Here is a 15,907-nt window from a genome sequence, read left to right on the forward strand (position 1 = left end):
ATGCTATCAGCATAAGGATTATAAATAGTCATTATTGATTGAGAGAGTGAAGTTCTGCTTTAATGAGATAAAAAATGTATGTGTGTATAACCAGTATAAGAGGCAGGAGGGTGAGACTGAACAGGTATGAGACTGAAAAGGATTTTTACACTAAAATTATTTGGTAGTCTGGGGTAACCCTCCTGACCACACCCATTTTTAACCACACCCTAATTTCTAGCCACACCAGGGGTGGACTGACCATTTGGAAACTCGGGCACTGCCCAAGGGTCCCGGGGGTCAGTAGGGGGCCCCATGAGATGCCCCTGGTACCTTTTTCATAGGCTTTTTTGAGTTTGGGCAAGGACACAGGGGCCCCATAATTCCCTATTGCCCGGGGGCCCCATGAGTTGTCAGTCCGCCCCTGAGCCACACTCAAACAAAATGACACCTCTATTTTTAATATACCTCAAAAGAATTGGACACAGGCTTTTGGCACAAGGGGCAGGCACTGAACGTATAAGACAAAATGCCATGGGTGCCATGAAGGGCAATCACATGGAGCATTGTAGGGGTGATTGAGTAATACCCAAAATTCGGAGATCAGGATAAAGGAACACACAGAGTGCAGGGGTCAGGATTAAGTAACACACAGAGTCCAGGGGTCAGGAGTAGGTAAAGCACAGTGTCCAGAGGTCAGTATTAACTAACACGCAGAGTTCAGGGGTCAGGAGTAGGTAAAGCACAGTGTGCAGGGGTCAGGAATAATCAACACACACAGTTCAGGGGTCAGGAGTAGGTAACGCACAGTATTCAGGGGTCAGGATTAAGTAACACACAGAGTTTAGGAGTCAGGAGTAGGTAACATACAGTGTTCAGGGGTCAGGAGTAGGTAATGCACAGTGTTCAGGAGTAGGTAACGCACAGTGTTCAGGGGTCAGGATTTAATAACACACAGAGTTCAGAGGTCAGAATTAGGTAACACACGGAGTGCAGGGGTCAGGAGTAGGTAACGCACAGAGTTCAGGCGTCAGGATTAGGCAATGCACAGAGTTCAGGGGTCAGGAGTAGGTAATGCACAGAGTTCAGGGGTCAGGAGTAGGTAACGCGCAGTGTTTAGGGGTCAGGATTAAGTAAAGCTCAGAGTTCAGGGGTCAGGAGTAGGTAACATACAGTGTTCAGGGGTCAGGAGTAGGTAACATACAGTGTTCAGGGGTCAGGAGTAGGTAACGCACAGTGTTCAGGAGTCAGGAGTTGGTAACGCACAGTGTTCAAGGGACAGGATTCAGTAACACACAGAGTTCAGAGGTCAGAATTAGGTAACGCACAGAGTTCAGACGTCAGGATTAGGCAATGCACAGAGTTCAAGGGTCAGGAGTAGGTAATGCACAGAGTTCAGGCGTCAGGAGTAGGTAAAGCACAGTGTTTAGGGGACAGGATTAAGAAATACACAGAGTTTCGAGGGTCAAGAGTAGGTAACGCAAAGTGTTCAGGGGTCAGGATTTAATAACACACAGAGTTCAGAGGTCAGAATTAGGTAACACACGGAGTGCAGGGGTCAGGAGTAGGTAACGCACAGAGTTCAGGCGTCAGGATTAGGCAATGCACAGAGTTCAGGGGTCAGGAGTAGGTAATGAACAGAGTTCAGGGGTCAGGAGTAGGTAACGCGCAGTGTTTAGGGGTCAGGATTAAGTAAAGCTCAGAGTTCAGGGGTCAGGAGTAGGTAACATACAGTGTTCAGGGGTCAGGAGTAGGTAACATACAGTGTTCAGGGGTCAGGAGTAGGTAACGCACAGTGTTCAGGAGTCAGGAGTTGGTAACGCACAGTGTTCAAGGGACAGGATTCAGTAACACACAGAGTTCAGAGGTCAGAATTAGGTAACGCACAGAGTTCAGACGTCAGGATTAGGCAATGCACAGAGTTCAAGGGTCAGGAGTAGGTAATGCACAGAGTTCAGGCGTCAGGAGTAGGTAAAGCACAGTGTTTAGGGGACAGGATTAAGAAATACACAGAGTTTCGAGGGTCAAGAGTAGGTAACGCAAAGTGTTCAGGGGTCAGGATTAAATAAAGCACAGAGTTCAGGGGTCAGGAGTAGGTAACATACAGTGTTCAGGGGTTGTACCTGCCTGCAATTTTATGCTCCTCCTCAGGAGCCACACCACGCCGTGATGTCACGCCACTGGAGTAACTTGGAGCTCCGGCGGCCATCTTACTTTATCAGATGGTTAGTCCTCATTGATTTCTGTCTGCAATTTTATGTTACTCACTTTTGATGCATCACAATAAAGTATTTTATACACTATCTACTACACTATGGGAGTATCTCTGTTACTACCCCCTGGGGGAGTGCTCTAGCCCACAGACCTACCACCAGGACGGATCATTGCTGTACAGTGGAGACCTGCACTTCTAGAAGGATACAATAAGAGGGACCCCTATAGGACAAGGACCACCCACATCAGTTTCACATTACCCAGGTTGATGATCCATCATCCCTTAGAGGGAGGAGGACCACCCATCTTCTACCTGATGACATCTGGATTATTTACATAAGGCGCATTAAACATGCGCGTCCGGTGAGTGTGCATTACCTTTACCATTATTGCACGGATACCGGGTCCAGAGTCACCAGAGCACTGGAGTCACTTTTCCTGTTTTACATCATTTGCATATTGGAACTTCTTTTGCTTTTATGTATTCATTGGAACACAGAAGGGATATTTATTTGTATACTTTTACTTACGTGGACATTTATTTAGCGCAGCACTATCCTATCTAATGCACAGTGTTCAGGGCGTCAGGAGTAGGTAACGCACAGAGTTCAGGGGTCAGGATTAACTAACACGCAGAGTGCAGGGATCAGGAGTAGGTAAAGCACAGTGTTCAGGGGTCAGGATTAGGTAACGCACAGATTAATTAATTATGTAATGCACAGTCAGCTTAGCAGCACACTATTCACATCAGCTCAGTCCAGGAAGAGATAAAGATCTCCCTGTCACTTCCTGCTGTGTCTACAATACAGGAAGTGAAGAGAACTCTTCCCAATGAGTTCAAATTCTCTTTATCATTGTACTTTGAGCAGAGCCTCCAGTACGCTGCAACCAACCCTCCTGTACTGGATCTGGACCCCACTGGATTAGCAGAGGGGCCAGTATTTAGACTTACAGCAGGATGAATTCCTGTATGGTGTACTGCTCAGGGAGCAGTGCCGAAGCTGGTTGCCGTTTATAAACGGTCTCCGCATTCACTGCCTGTGCGCGCTTCCTGGGAGCGCGCGGCACTGTGATCAGGTTCACAGCGGAACACAGATTGCTGTACGGGACCTCTGTGTGAGGTCCCGATTCATGTGATCACTGATTGGCCAATCAGTGTTCACATGACTATTAGTAAACAAGATGTCACTTCTTATATCATTGCTTACTACTAGTGAAATCTGTGAATGATCACAGAGGTCACATGGTACAAGGCTATTCACAACAGCCTTGTACCATGTGACAAGCTGTGACCAATCACAGCTCTCACAGTATTTCTGTGAGAAATACTGTGAGAGCTGTGATTGGTCTTCTGAGAGAAGGAGAAATGATTGCTTTTATACCCTTTATGGGTGTAAAAGCAATCAGTGTAAAAAAAAGAAAAAAAAATCTTCATCACCCCCACAAGTAATACAGTGTCACTATGGCCACACTGTACTGCTAGGGTGACAGTATGTTAAAAAAAAAACAAAAAACATAAATAATAATATAAAAAAAAAAATAAAAATGTAAAAAAGAATTTTGAAAAATTATACTTTTTGGTTATAAACTAATTTAGGTTATTTTTTTTTTACTAAAAAGATAACTGAATAAAGTTTGGCCAAGATTTATGAAGAAAGATTATTTATTTGCAAAATTTTTTTTTCGAAATGTTTGGACTTTTTCATTTATATAGAAAAAAATAAAAATCCCAGTGGTGAATAAATACCACCAAAATAAAGTTTTTCTGTCTCAAAAAATACAAAAAAATTCACATGTGTGCAGTGTTGCATGACCATGCAATTGTCATTCAAAGTGTAGATAGCACTGAAAGCTGAAAATTGGCCTGGACAGGAAGGGGATGAAAGTGTACGGACTTGAAGTGGTTAAACTACAGGTCAGTACTCAAATTGGCGCGCAGATGTGTTTGCTGTAGACCATCATATGATTGTGTAATAGACATTTATTTATTTCAGGTACTTATATAGTGTCGTCAATTTACTCAGCACTTTACATATATATATATTGTACAGTCACATCAGTCCCTAACCCTCAAGGGGCGTACAATCTAATGTCCCTAACTCACATTCATACACATATACACATACTAGGGCCAATTTAGACAGGAGCCAATTAACCTACCAGCATGTCTTTGGAGTGTGGGAGGAAACCGGAGTACCTGGAGGAAACCCACGCAGTCACAGGGAGAACATGCAAACTCCAGGCAGATGATGCCAGGGTTGGGATTCAAACCAGCGACCCCTTGTACTGCCAGGTCGAAGTGCTAACTATTTAGCCACTGTGCTGCCCATAGCCATAGCCGTGTTTGTTCAGTGCCGATTTTATCAGCACACTTTGTTTATCTGCGTTTTAAATTGTAAACTTTGATGATGTGATGACGTAGCCTATAAACAATGTGGTTATGAAAACATATTATTTCCACCCACGGCTCCACCACACCTCTCAAAACCTGTGAAACAATGAAATGAACATGATTGACAGCACAGACCCTTACTGGGGTCTAAAGAGCATGCAAGATGGCGGGAAGGAAAGGATAACACAGGCAATGCTGCGAGGTGAAGAAACACCACAAATACGTTATAGCTGAAAGTGTCAAAAAAGAAAATGTAATGAAGAATTTATTTCTCTTGACTTCACTTCGCCTTACAGGAATGTGTTCTGTGGTCATTGTTGTTTGTCTTTGCTGGCATTTTGATGAAAGTTTGAAGCTTAAGTCATACCCTTTGCTGGCTAATTTATTAAAGTTGCAAGCTTTTGGGATAATGTAACAGAAAGCTCAAAGAAGGGATTAGAGTTAGTTGAGTCTTTACTTTTTTAATTTTGTTTAAAATCATTAAAATTTTAATTCTAAATGTAATTTTACTTGTATTAAACCCTAAAACAAAAATGTAATATATTTCAGCTTAAAAAAACCTTGAAGTGTTACTAATCCCAGGACCCTGCATTCATTATATCTGGTCTCCCCGGACTCTGCATTCACTATATCCAATCTCCCCAGACCCTGCATTCACTATATCTGGTCTCCTCGGACCCTGCATTCACTATATCTGGTCTCCCCAGACCCTGCATTCACTATATCCGATCTCCCTGGACCCTGCATTCACTATATCCGGTCTCCCTGGACCCTGCATTCACTATATCCGGTCTCCCCGGACCCTGCAGTCACTATATCTGGTCTCCCCGTACCATGCAGTCACTATATCTGGTCTCCCCGTACCATGCATTCACTATATCCGGTCTCCCCGGACCCTGCATTCACTATATCTGGTCTCCCAGGACCCTGCATTCACTATATCCGATCTCCCTGGACCCTGCATTCACTATATCCGGTCTCCCTGGACCCTGCATTCACTATATCCGGTCTCCCCGGACCCTGCATTCACTATATCTGGTCTCCCCGGACCCTGCATTCACTATATCTGGTTTTCCCGGCCCCTGCATTCACTATATCTGGTCTCCCCGGACCCTGCATTCACTATATCTGCTCTTGCCAGACCCTGCATTCACTATATCTGCTCTCCCCAGACCCTGCATTTGCTATATCTGGTCTCCCCGGCCCCTGCATTCACTATATCTGGTCTCCCCGAACCCTGCATTCACTATATCTGGTCTCCCCGGCCTCTGCATTCACTATATCTGGTCTCCCCGGCCCCTGCATTCACTATATCTGGTCTCCCCGAACCCTGCATTCACTATATCCGCTCTCTCCAGACCGTGCATTCACTATATCTTCTCTCCTCAGACCCTGCATTCACTATATCCGGTCTCCCCAGACCCTGCATTCACTCTATCTGGTCTCCCCAGACCCTGCATTCACTATATCTGGTCTCCCCAGACCCTGCATTCACTATATCTGGTCTCCTCCCAGGACCCTGCATTCACTATATCTGGTCTCCCCGGACCATGCATTCACTATATCTGGTCTCCCCAGACCCTGTATTCACTATATCTGGTCACCCCGGACCCTGCATTCACTATATCCGGTCTCCCTGGACCCTGCATTTACCATATCTGATCTCCCCGGACCCTGCATTCACTATATCCGGTCTCCCCGGACCCTTCATTCACTATATCCGTTCTCCTCGGACCCCGCATTCACTATATCTGGTCTCCTCAGACCCTGTATTAACTATATCCGGTCTCCCCGGACCCCGCATTCACTATATCTGGTCTCCCTGGACCCTGCATTCACTATATCTGGTCTCCCCAGAACCTGCATTCACTATATCTGGTCTCCCCGGACCCTGCATTCACTATATCTGGTCTCCCACAGTACACACAACATGGAAATGCAATTATTTTAGTAAATATAAACTGCTTACATCAGCAGTTAGAGCAGTCTTGTGACTTCTATCTGTGTCCAGAGCACCGGTTAGAGCTTGTAGGAGGAGTTTTCATTCTGCTCTGACTGTCCTATGAGGCTGCATGACCCCTGACCCTCTGTCTGGACAGTGCTGATTGGCCCTGTGCTGATCACATGCACCCTCCAAAAGAAAAAAAAAACTCTAGCAATACACACTAAACAGAGCATGTGCAAAGTGACTCCTAGAGCTCTGTACTATCAACAGATGGATTGGGGACAGTAGAAGAAGGGGAGGATCAGATAAGACCTGATAAGATCAGATAAGGGGATTAACCCCTTAGGTCCCACAGTGAGTATAACAATCATGCTTTACTGCATATACAGACTGATTTTACTGTTGTAGGTTTAGTAACAATTTAAGGTCTCATGAACACTGGGCATTTAGCCTAGATGCATGAGCTCCTTGAGTTTTGGTGTGGGTGGAAAGCACAGCCCCCCTGTCAGCTTCCTATAAAGCTCTGAGAGGCTGAAAGCTGCCGCAGCTAGATGGTTCACTGAGCATTGTTGAAGTGTTACTAAACCCAGGACCCTGCATTCACTATATCCGGTCTCCCCGGACCCTGCATTCACTATATCTGATCTCCCTGGACCCTGCATTCACTATATCTGGTCTCCCTGGACCCTGCATTCACTATATCCGGTCTCCCCGGACCCTGCATTCACTATATCTGATCTCCCCGGACCCTGCATTCACTATATCCGGTCTCCCCGGACCCTTCATTCACTATATCCGGTCTCCCCGGACCCTTCATTCACTATATCCGGTCTCCCCGGACCCTTCATTCACTATATCCGGTCTCCCTGGTCCCTGCATTCACTATATCTGGTCTCCCCGGACCCTGCATTCACTATATCTGGTCTCCCCGGACCCTGCATTCACTATATCAGGTCTCCCCAGGACCCTGCATTCACTATATCTGGTCTCCCCGGACCCTGCATTCACTATATCTGGCCTCTCCGGACCCTGCATTCACTGTATCTGCTCTCCCCGGACCCTGCATTCACTATATCTGGTCTCCCCGGACCCTGCATTCACTATATCTGGCCTCTCCGGACCTTGCATTCACTGTATCTGCTCTCCCCGGACCCTGCATTCACTGTATCTGGTCTACCCGGATCCTGCATTCACTATATCTGGTCTCCCCGGACCCTGCATTCACTATATCTGGTCTACCCGGACCCTGCATTCACTATATCTGCTCTCCCCGGACCCTGCATTCACTATATCTGGTCTCCCCGGACAATGCATTCACTATATCCGGTCTCCCCGGACCCTGCATTCACTATATCCGGTCTCCCCGGACCCTTCATTCACTATATCCGGTCTCCCCGGACCCTGCATTCACTATATCCGGTCTCCCCGGACCCTTCATTCACTATATCCGGTCTCCCCGGACCCTTCATTCACTATATCCGGTCTCCCCGGACCCTGCATTCACTATATCCGGTCTCCCCGGTCCCTGCATTCACTATATCCGGTCTCCCCGGACCCTGCATTCACTATATCCGGTCTCCCCGGACCCTGCATTCACTATATCAGGTCTCCCCAGACCCTGCATTCACTATATCTGGTCTCCCCGGACCCTGCATTCACTGTATCTGGTCTCCCCGCACCCTGCATTCACTATATCTGGTCTCCCCGGACCCTGCATTCACTGTATCTGGTCTACCCGGACCCTGCATTCACTATATCTGGTCTCCCCGGACCCTGCATTCACTATATCTGGTCTCCCTGGACCCTGCATTCACTATATCTGGTCTCCCCAGAACCTGCATTCACTATATCTGGTCTCCCCGGACCCTGCATTCACTATATCTGGTCTCCCACAGTACACACAACATGGAAATGCAATTATTTTAGTAAATATAAACTGCTTACATCAGCAGTTAGAGCAGTCTTGTGACTTCTATCTGTGTCCAGAGCACCGGTTAGAGCTTGTAGGAGGAGTTTTCATTCTGCTCTGACTGTCCTATGAGGCTGCATGACCCCTGACCCTCTGTCTGGACAGTGCTGATTGGCCCTGTGCTGATCACATGCACCCTCCAAAAGAAAAAAAAAACTCTAGCAATACACACTAAACAGAGCATGTGCAAAGTGACTCCTAGAGCTCTGTACTATCAACAGATGGATTGGGGACAGTAGAAGAAGGGGAGGATCAGATAAGACCTGATAAGATCAGATAAGGGGATTAACCCCTTAGGTCCCACAGTGAGTATAACAATCATGCTTTACTGCATATACAGACTGATTTTACTGTTGTAGGTTTAGTAACAATTTAAGGTCTCATGAACACTGGGCATTTAGCCTAGATGCATGAGCTCCTTGAGTTTTGGTGTGGGTGGAAAGCACAGCCCCCCTGTCAGCTTCCTATAAAGCTCTGAGAGGCTGAAAGCTGCCGCAGCTAGATGGTTCACTGAGCATTGTTAAAGCGTTACTAAACCCAGGACCCTGCATTCACTATATCCGGTCTCCCCGGACCCTGCATTCACTATATCTGATCTCCCTGGACCCTGCATTCACTATATCTGGTCTCCCTGGACCCTGCATTCACTATATCCGGTCTCCCCGGACCCTGCATTCACTATATCTGATCTCCCCGGACCCTGCATTCACTATATCCGGTCTCCCCGGACCCTTCATTCACTATATCCGGTCTCCCCGGACCCTTCATTCACTATATCCGGTCTCCCCGGACCCTTCATTCACTATATCCGGTCTCCCTGGTCCCTGCATTCACTATATCTGGTCTCCCCGGACCCTGCATTCACTATATCTGGTCTCCCCGGACCCTGCATTCACTATATCAGGTCTCCCCAGGACCCTGCATTCACTATATCTGGTCTCCCCGGACCCTGCATTCACTATATCTGGCCTCTCCGGACCCTGCATTCACTGTATCTGCTCTCCCCGGACCCTGCATTCACTATATCTGGTCTCCCCGGACCCTGCATTCACTATATCTGGCCTCTCCGGACCCTGCATTCACTGTATCTGCTCTCCCCGGACCCTGCATTCACTGTATCTGGTCTACCCGGATCCTGCATTCACTATATCTGGTCTCCCCGGACCCTGCATTCACTATATCTGGTCTACCCGGACCCTGCATTCACTATATCTGCTCTCCCCGGACCCTGCATTCACTATATCTGGTCTCCCCGGACCCTGCATTCACTATATCCGGTCTCCCCGGACCCTGCATTCACTATATCCGGTCTCCCCGGACCCTTCATTCACTATATCCGGTCTCCCCGGACCCTGCATTCACTATATCCGGTCTCCCCGGACCCTTCATTCACTATATCCGGTCTCCCCGGACCCTTCATTCACTATATCCGGTCTCCCCGGACCCTGCATTCACTATATCCGGTCTCCCCGGTCCCTGCATTCACTATATCCGGTCTCCCCGGACCCTGCATTCACTATATCCGGTCTCCCCGGACCCTGCATTCACTATATCAGGTCTCCCCAGACCCTGCATTCACTATATCTGGTCTCCCCGGACCCTGCATTCACTGTATCTGGTCTCCCCGGACCCTGCATTCACTATATCTGGTCTCTCCGGACCCTGCATTCACTGTAACCGCTCTCCCCGCACCCTGCATTCACTATATCTGGTCTCCCCGGACCCTGCATTCACTGTATCTGGTCTACCCGGACCCTGCATTCACTATATCTGGTCTCCCCGGACCCTGCATTCACTATATCTGGTCTACCCGGACCCTGCATTCACTATATCTGGTTTCCCCAGACCCAGCATTCACTATATCAGATCTCCCACAGTACACAGAACATGGAAATGCAATTATTTTGGTAATATGCTCTGACTGTCCTATGAGGCTGCATGACCCCTGACCCTCTGTCTGGACAGTGTTGATTGACCCTGTGCTGATTACATGCACCATCCTAAAGGAAAAAAAAAACCTCTCTAGCAATACACACTAAACCAGGGGCGGACTGACCATTTGGAAACTCGGGCACCGCCCGAGGGCCCGGGGTCAGTAGGGGGCCCCATGAGATGCCCCTGCTACCTTTTTTATAGGCTTTTCTGAGTTTGGGCAAGGACACAGGGGCCCCATGATCCCCTATTCCCCGGGGGCCCCATGAGTTGTCAGTCCGCCCCTGCACTAAACTGAGCATATGCTGAGTGCAGAACGTCAGAACGCACTGAAACTGCAAACACTGATGTGAACTGTGACATTGACCACCATATCACCTACTTTCTGTGCATTTCGGATGCATAAAGAAAACAACTGAAACGCATGGAGTGTGAACAGGCCCTATACCGGCTTTTGAAGATAACAAGTGCAATCATTTTATTTTGTTTTTTCAATTATTTCAGTTGGATAAAAAAAGTTTCATGCGGTAGAATGATTTTTAATGTAGAACTAAGGCTCGGTTCACATCTGTGAGGGTGGTGCTGATGCGGGACCCGCACAAATACCTGCAGCCGCACCACCCACACAGAGGAATGTGGGACCCCTACAAATACCTGCAGCCGCACCACCCACACAGAGGAATGCGGACCTGCGGGCGGGTGACATTAATTCTAATTCTGGAAATCGCAATTGTACTGGGAACCTCAGTTCCCATGTAGGCTGTGATTTCCCAAGTAGTGCAGGGACTTCTTCCCTGCGTGTCCTGGGGCACGGGAGTCCATTCAAATGAATGGGCTCTCGTGCCTGCGCAAATCGCGGCCTGCATGGCCGCATAGATGTGAGCCCCTCCTAAAGGCAAAACTTCTTTTTTTTAATTTTGGATAGAGTAAGGGAGAGTTATACCCCGTCTGTTATTATTTTTTTGTTTTGTTTTGCCCTCTTTGTCCCATTGAGGGGATTTCCCTTCACTTCCTGTCTTGTAGCCAAAACAGGAAGTGAGAGGAAATCCCTGCATTGTAAGGGAATCCCTGAACTAGTGTCCCCATTGGAACATTTCCTCTTCTCCTGTTTTGGTGACAACCCAATATTTGGGATTTTCTTTCACTTTTGGTGATAACGGTAAAACAGGACAAATAGGAGGGGGGTGAATCTCTCTAATTGGGGGGGGGGGGGGGGAAAGACAACAATAAAAACCTGACAGGGGCTCTAATCCCTCTCTGCCTTATTCAGAATTACAAAGTTTTGTCTTTATATTTTATTAGTACATTTGTATATATAAATCTGTATCTCTATCCATATATTACATGAAAAGAAGGGCAACCAAGGAGGGGATTTGGCTCTAAACAAGGGATAGTCCCTCTAAATCTGGGACAATGGGCATCTAAACATTTCCTCTGTCTAAAGCCTAAAAAATCAGGGCACTTCCCAACTTCCTCTCTAAAGCTCAGACTGCAACATACAGCTTTACAAAACTCTCCCTCACGAATTGTCTGCAATATTCGGCCATACTGGCGAAGCAACTATAGTAATAATTTAGCAGAACAGGCCTTCAGAAACATGGCCGCCGCCGCAAAAGCTCCGGAGCCTATGATGTCCTCTATGAACTCGCTCTCTAGCGCTCACTCGTCTGTAATCACATGCCAACACACTCTGCAAAGTAACAACAAGAGCCGCGACCAATCAAGGCTCTCGTGCGGCGCGCTGTCATTGGCCGGTCTCCCTGTCAGTCCGTGAGGTGGGCGTGGTGGAGCGGGGAAGTGAGCAGCGGGGAGATTCTAGAATATCCTGGCAGTACGAGGAGCGGCCACGGCGGGCAGGTACGGGTCCGGGGCAGTCTATGGGGGACTTTGATGGAGGTTCTCTGTCATGTATCAGACGGCCGGACGCCGAGCCCTGACATCACTGCGCAGCAGATACAGACATCTGGTCTGGAGCAGCTGTGCGTGGCAGCCAATCAGCTTCTAGCTTTCATTTTCAAAGATTAACTGAAAGAGCTGAAGATGGAAGCTAATTGGTTGCAATTCACAGCTGAGCCAGTTATAAAACCCTCTCCTCCCCCACTGTACTCTGTGTTGTCTTTGTAATGTGCAGGGGCCAGGAGGATGTAATGTACACTGCGCAGGGGCCGGGAGAATGTAATGTACGCTGCGCAGGGGCCGGGAGGATGTAATGTACGCTGCGCAGGGGCCGGGAGGATGTAATGTACGCTGCGCAGGGGCCGGGAGGATGTAATGTACGCTGCGCAGGGGCCGGGAGGATGTAATGTACGCTGCGCAGGGGCCGGGAGAATGTAATGTACGCTGCGCAGGGGCCGGGAGAATGTAATGTACGCTGCGCAGGGGCCGGGAGGATGTAATGTACGCTGCGCAGGGGTCGGGAGCATGTAATGTACGCTGCGCAGGGGCCGGGAGCATGTAATGTACGCTGCGCAGGGGCCGGGAGGATGTAATGTACGCTGCGCAGGGGCCGGGAGGATGTAATGTACGCTGCGCAGGGGCCGGGAGAATGTAATGTACGCTGCGCAGGGGCCGGGAGAATGTAATGTACGCTGCGCAGGGGCCGGGAGCATGTAATGTACGCTGCGCAGGGGCCGGGAGCATGTAATGTACGCTGCGCAGGGGCCGGGAGCATGTAATGTACGCTGCGCAGGGGCCGGGAGCATGTAATGTACGCTGCGCAGGGGCCGGGAGCATGTAATGTACGCTGCGCAGGGGCCGGGAGGATGTAATGTACGCTGCGCAGGGGCCAGGAGGATGTACTGTACGCTGCGCAGGGGCCGGGAGGATGTAATGTACGCTGCGCAGGGGCCGGGAGGATGTACTGTACGCTGCGCAGGGGCCGGGAGGATGTACTGTACGCTGCGCAGGGGCCAGGAGGATGTACTGTACTGTACGCTGCGCAGGGGCCGGGAGGATGTAATGTACGCTGCGCAGGGGCAGGAGGATGTACAGGGGCCAGGAGGATGTATTGTACACTGTGCAGGGACCGGGGGGATGTATTGTACACTGTCATGTGCAGGGGTCAGGAGTATGTCATGTACAGAGTGCAGCCTACTGAGTGATTGCTATGGATTAGAGCATTTTGCGCAGGGGCCTGGAGGATGTATTGTATGCTGTGCAGGAGCCAGGAGGATGTGCAGGGGCCGGGAGGATGTAATGTAAGCTGCGCAGGGGCCGGGAGGATGTATTGTATGCTGTGCAGGAGCCAGGAGGATATGCAGGGGCCAGGAGGATGTATTGTACACTGTGCAGAGACCGGGAGGATGTATTGTACACTGTCATGTAGAGAGTGCGGGGGTCAGGAGTATGCCATGTAGAGAGTGCGGTGGTCAGGAGTATGTCATGTACAGAGTGCGGGGGTCAGGAGTATGTCATGTGTAGAGTGCGGGGGTCAGGAGTATGTCATGTACAGAGTGCGGGGGTCAGGAGTATGTCATGTACAGAGTGCAGCCTACTGAGTGATTGCTATGGGTTACAGCATTTTGCACATAATTTTTGTTGCCGTACTGAACAAGGCAGTTGGGCCAATAGGAATGAATCTGTCATTGGCCATGAAGTGATGAGGATTGCAGCACGTTATGGTGGTTCTCTCCCAGTAGAATATCTCTAGCAATGTCTCATGCATCCCACGAATCTGTACTGATGGTGTCCCCTGTGATGCCTATCTTTAGGGAAGGAGCCATCACCCCAGCTGAAAGGGCAGAATACCGATCCTTGCACTCACCTCCTTACTCTGGTCACACCGTGCTCAGTGCGCCACTGTGCCCTCCAGCTGTTGCAGAACTACAAGTCCACATCATCCCTCTGAGAGTCGTGTAACTGTCACTTTTGCAGTGCCTCATGGGACATGTAGTTCCACAACAGCTGGAGGGCCACTTGCCCAACAGTGTGTTAGTCGGTTTTGAAGGAGTTAACGTTGTGACCTTCCCCGCAGGATCGATAGAGACGAGGCCGGAATTGAACGGAACACATTTAGCAGGTGGTGCTCCTTGCCAAATGTACCCATTGAACACAGTGAGATGGCGCCGACGCTCTCCTCCACCCGAGTGTCAGTTTGTTGCTCCGGCTGCTCTGTGGCAGGAGGTGTGCAGTGCCGTCATCAGAGCTGTACAGACATCAAAGCCTTGTCACCAGCTTACCCCGTACATGGCCATGATTGGCCTATTGCTGACCAAGCATCTCCGACGGGGAGGACTGTTTTGTTTACTAACAGTCCTCCTCCCTGTCGGCTTGGTCACACTGCTCTGGATGGCTGTGCACAGCCATCCAGAGCAGTGTGGTTACAGTAAAGCACACTGACACCACCCCCAAGTAAAACACTCCCTGCACACAGTTAACCCTTTGATCTCCCCTAATGTTAACCCCTTCCTGCCCAGTGCCATTAGAACAGTGTCAGTGATTTTTTTTTTTCAGCACTGATCACTGTATTGGTGTCACTGAGGATGTCAGTGACACCAAGTCAGTTCCTCCCAGTGTCAGAATGCCTGCCGCAGTCCCACTATAAGTTGCTGATCGCCGCCATTACTAGTAGAACAAAAAAAATTCCAGTATCTATACCACCATTTGTAAACGCTGTAACTTTCACGTAAACCAATTAATTTACACGTATTGGGATTTTTTTTTTAGCAAAGACATGGAGCAGAATACATTTTGGCCAAAATTTATGACACAATGTGATTTTTTTTTTTTTTTTTCTTTTTTACTGGACACGTTTAATAGCAAAATGTCAAAAATAATTTTTTTTTCTCAAAATTGTCTTTTTTTTTTTCTTTATAGCGTAAAAAAGAAAAAACGCAGAGGTGATCAAATTCCACTGAAAGAGAAAGCTCAATTTGTGGGGAAAAAGGGACGTAAATGTCATTTGGGTGCAAGGTTGCATGACCGCGCAATTGTCAGTTAAAGTAATGCAGCGTCGTATTGCAAAAAATGTCCTGGTCAGGAAGGGGGGTGAATCTTCAGAAGGGCAAGTGGTTAACTGGCAATTGTGCGGTCATGCAACGCTGCACTCAAATTAAATTTGTCTTTTTTTTCCCTCACAAATAGATTTTTCTTTTGGTGTTCTTTGATCGTCTCTGCGGTTTTTTTTTTTTAATTTTTTGCGCTATAAACAAGAAAACCGACAATTTTGAAAAAGAACCCAAAATAATATTTTTGACTTTTTGCTATTAACCTCCCTGGCGGTATTCCTGAGTGTAGCTCGGGGTAAAGTTTCAGCACCAAAAGCGGTAACCCCGAGCTACACTCGGGCTTACCATGCGGAGCTGCTCCGGGATCTCTTCTGCACTTACCTTGTCCTGCGCTCCCGCGATGTCCCTCCTGCAGTGTCCCCTGTAATGTCCTCCGATCGATGCCGGCATCTGTCATCTGGGTTCCATCCCCTGTGACGTCGGGACATACGGGGGACGGAACGGCGGGAAATTTAAAAATGTCAACAAGT

At 48.5% G+C, this 15,907-nt stretch overlaps 1 protein-coding gene across 1 annotated transcript in view; it reads left to right on the top strand.

Moving 5' to 3' along the window:
- Nucleotides 1-12,227: 12,227 nt before the first annotated feature.
- EFR3A (EFR3 homolog A) overlaps nt 12,228-15,907 on the top strand; it is a 270,999-nt gene continuing 267,319 nt past the window's right edge. Inside the window, exon 1 of the mRNA XM_089685931.1 lies at nt 12,228-12,288. The gene's annotated coding sequence lies outside the window, so the exon portion shown is untranslated. The remainder of the gene's footprint in view (nt 12,289-15,907) is intronic.

The sequence above is a fragment of the Staurois parvus genome, unplaced genomic scaffold (assembly GCF_062004578.1).
Source record: "Staurois parvus isolate SC_StPar_1 unplaced genomic scaffold, SC_StPar_1.0 ptg000389l, whole genome shotgun sequence".
NCBI lineage: Eukaryota > Metazoa > Chordata > Amphibia > Anura > Ranidae > Staurois > Staurois parvus.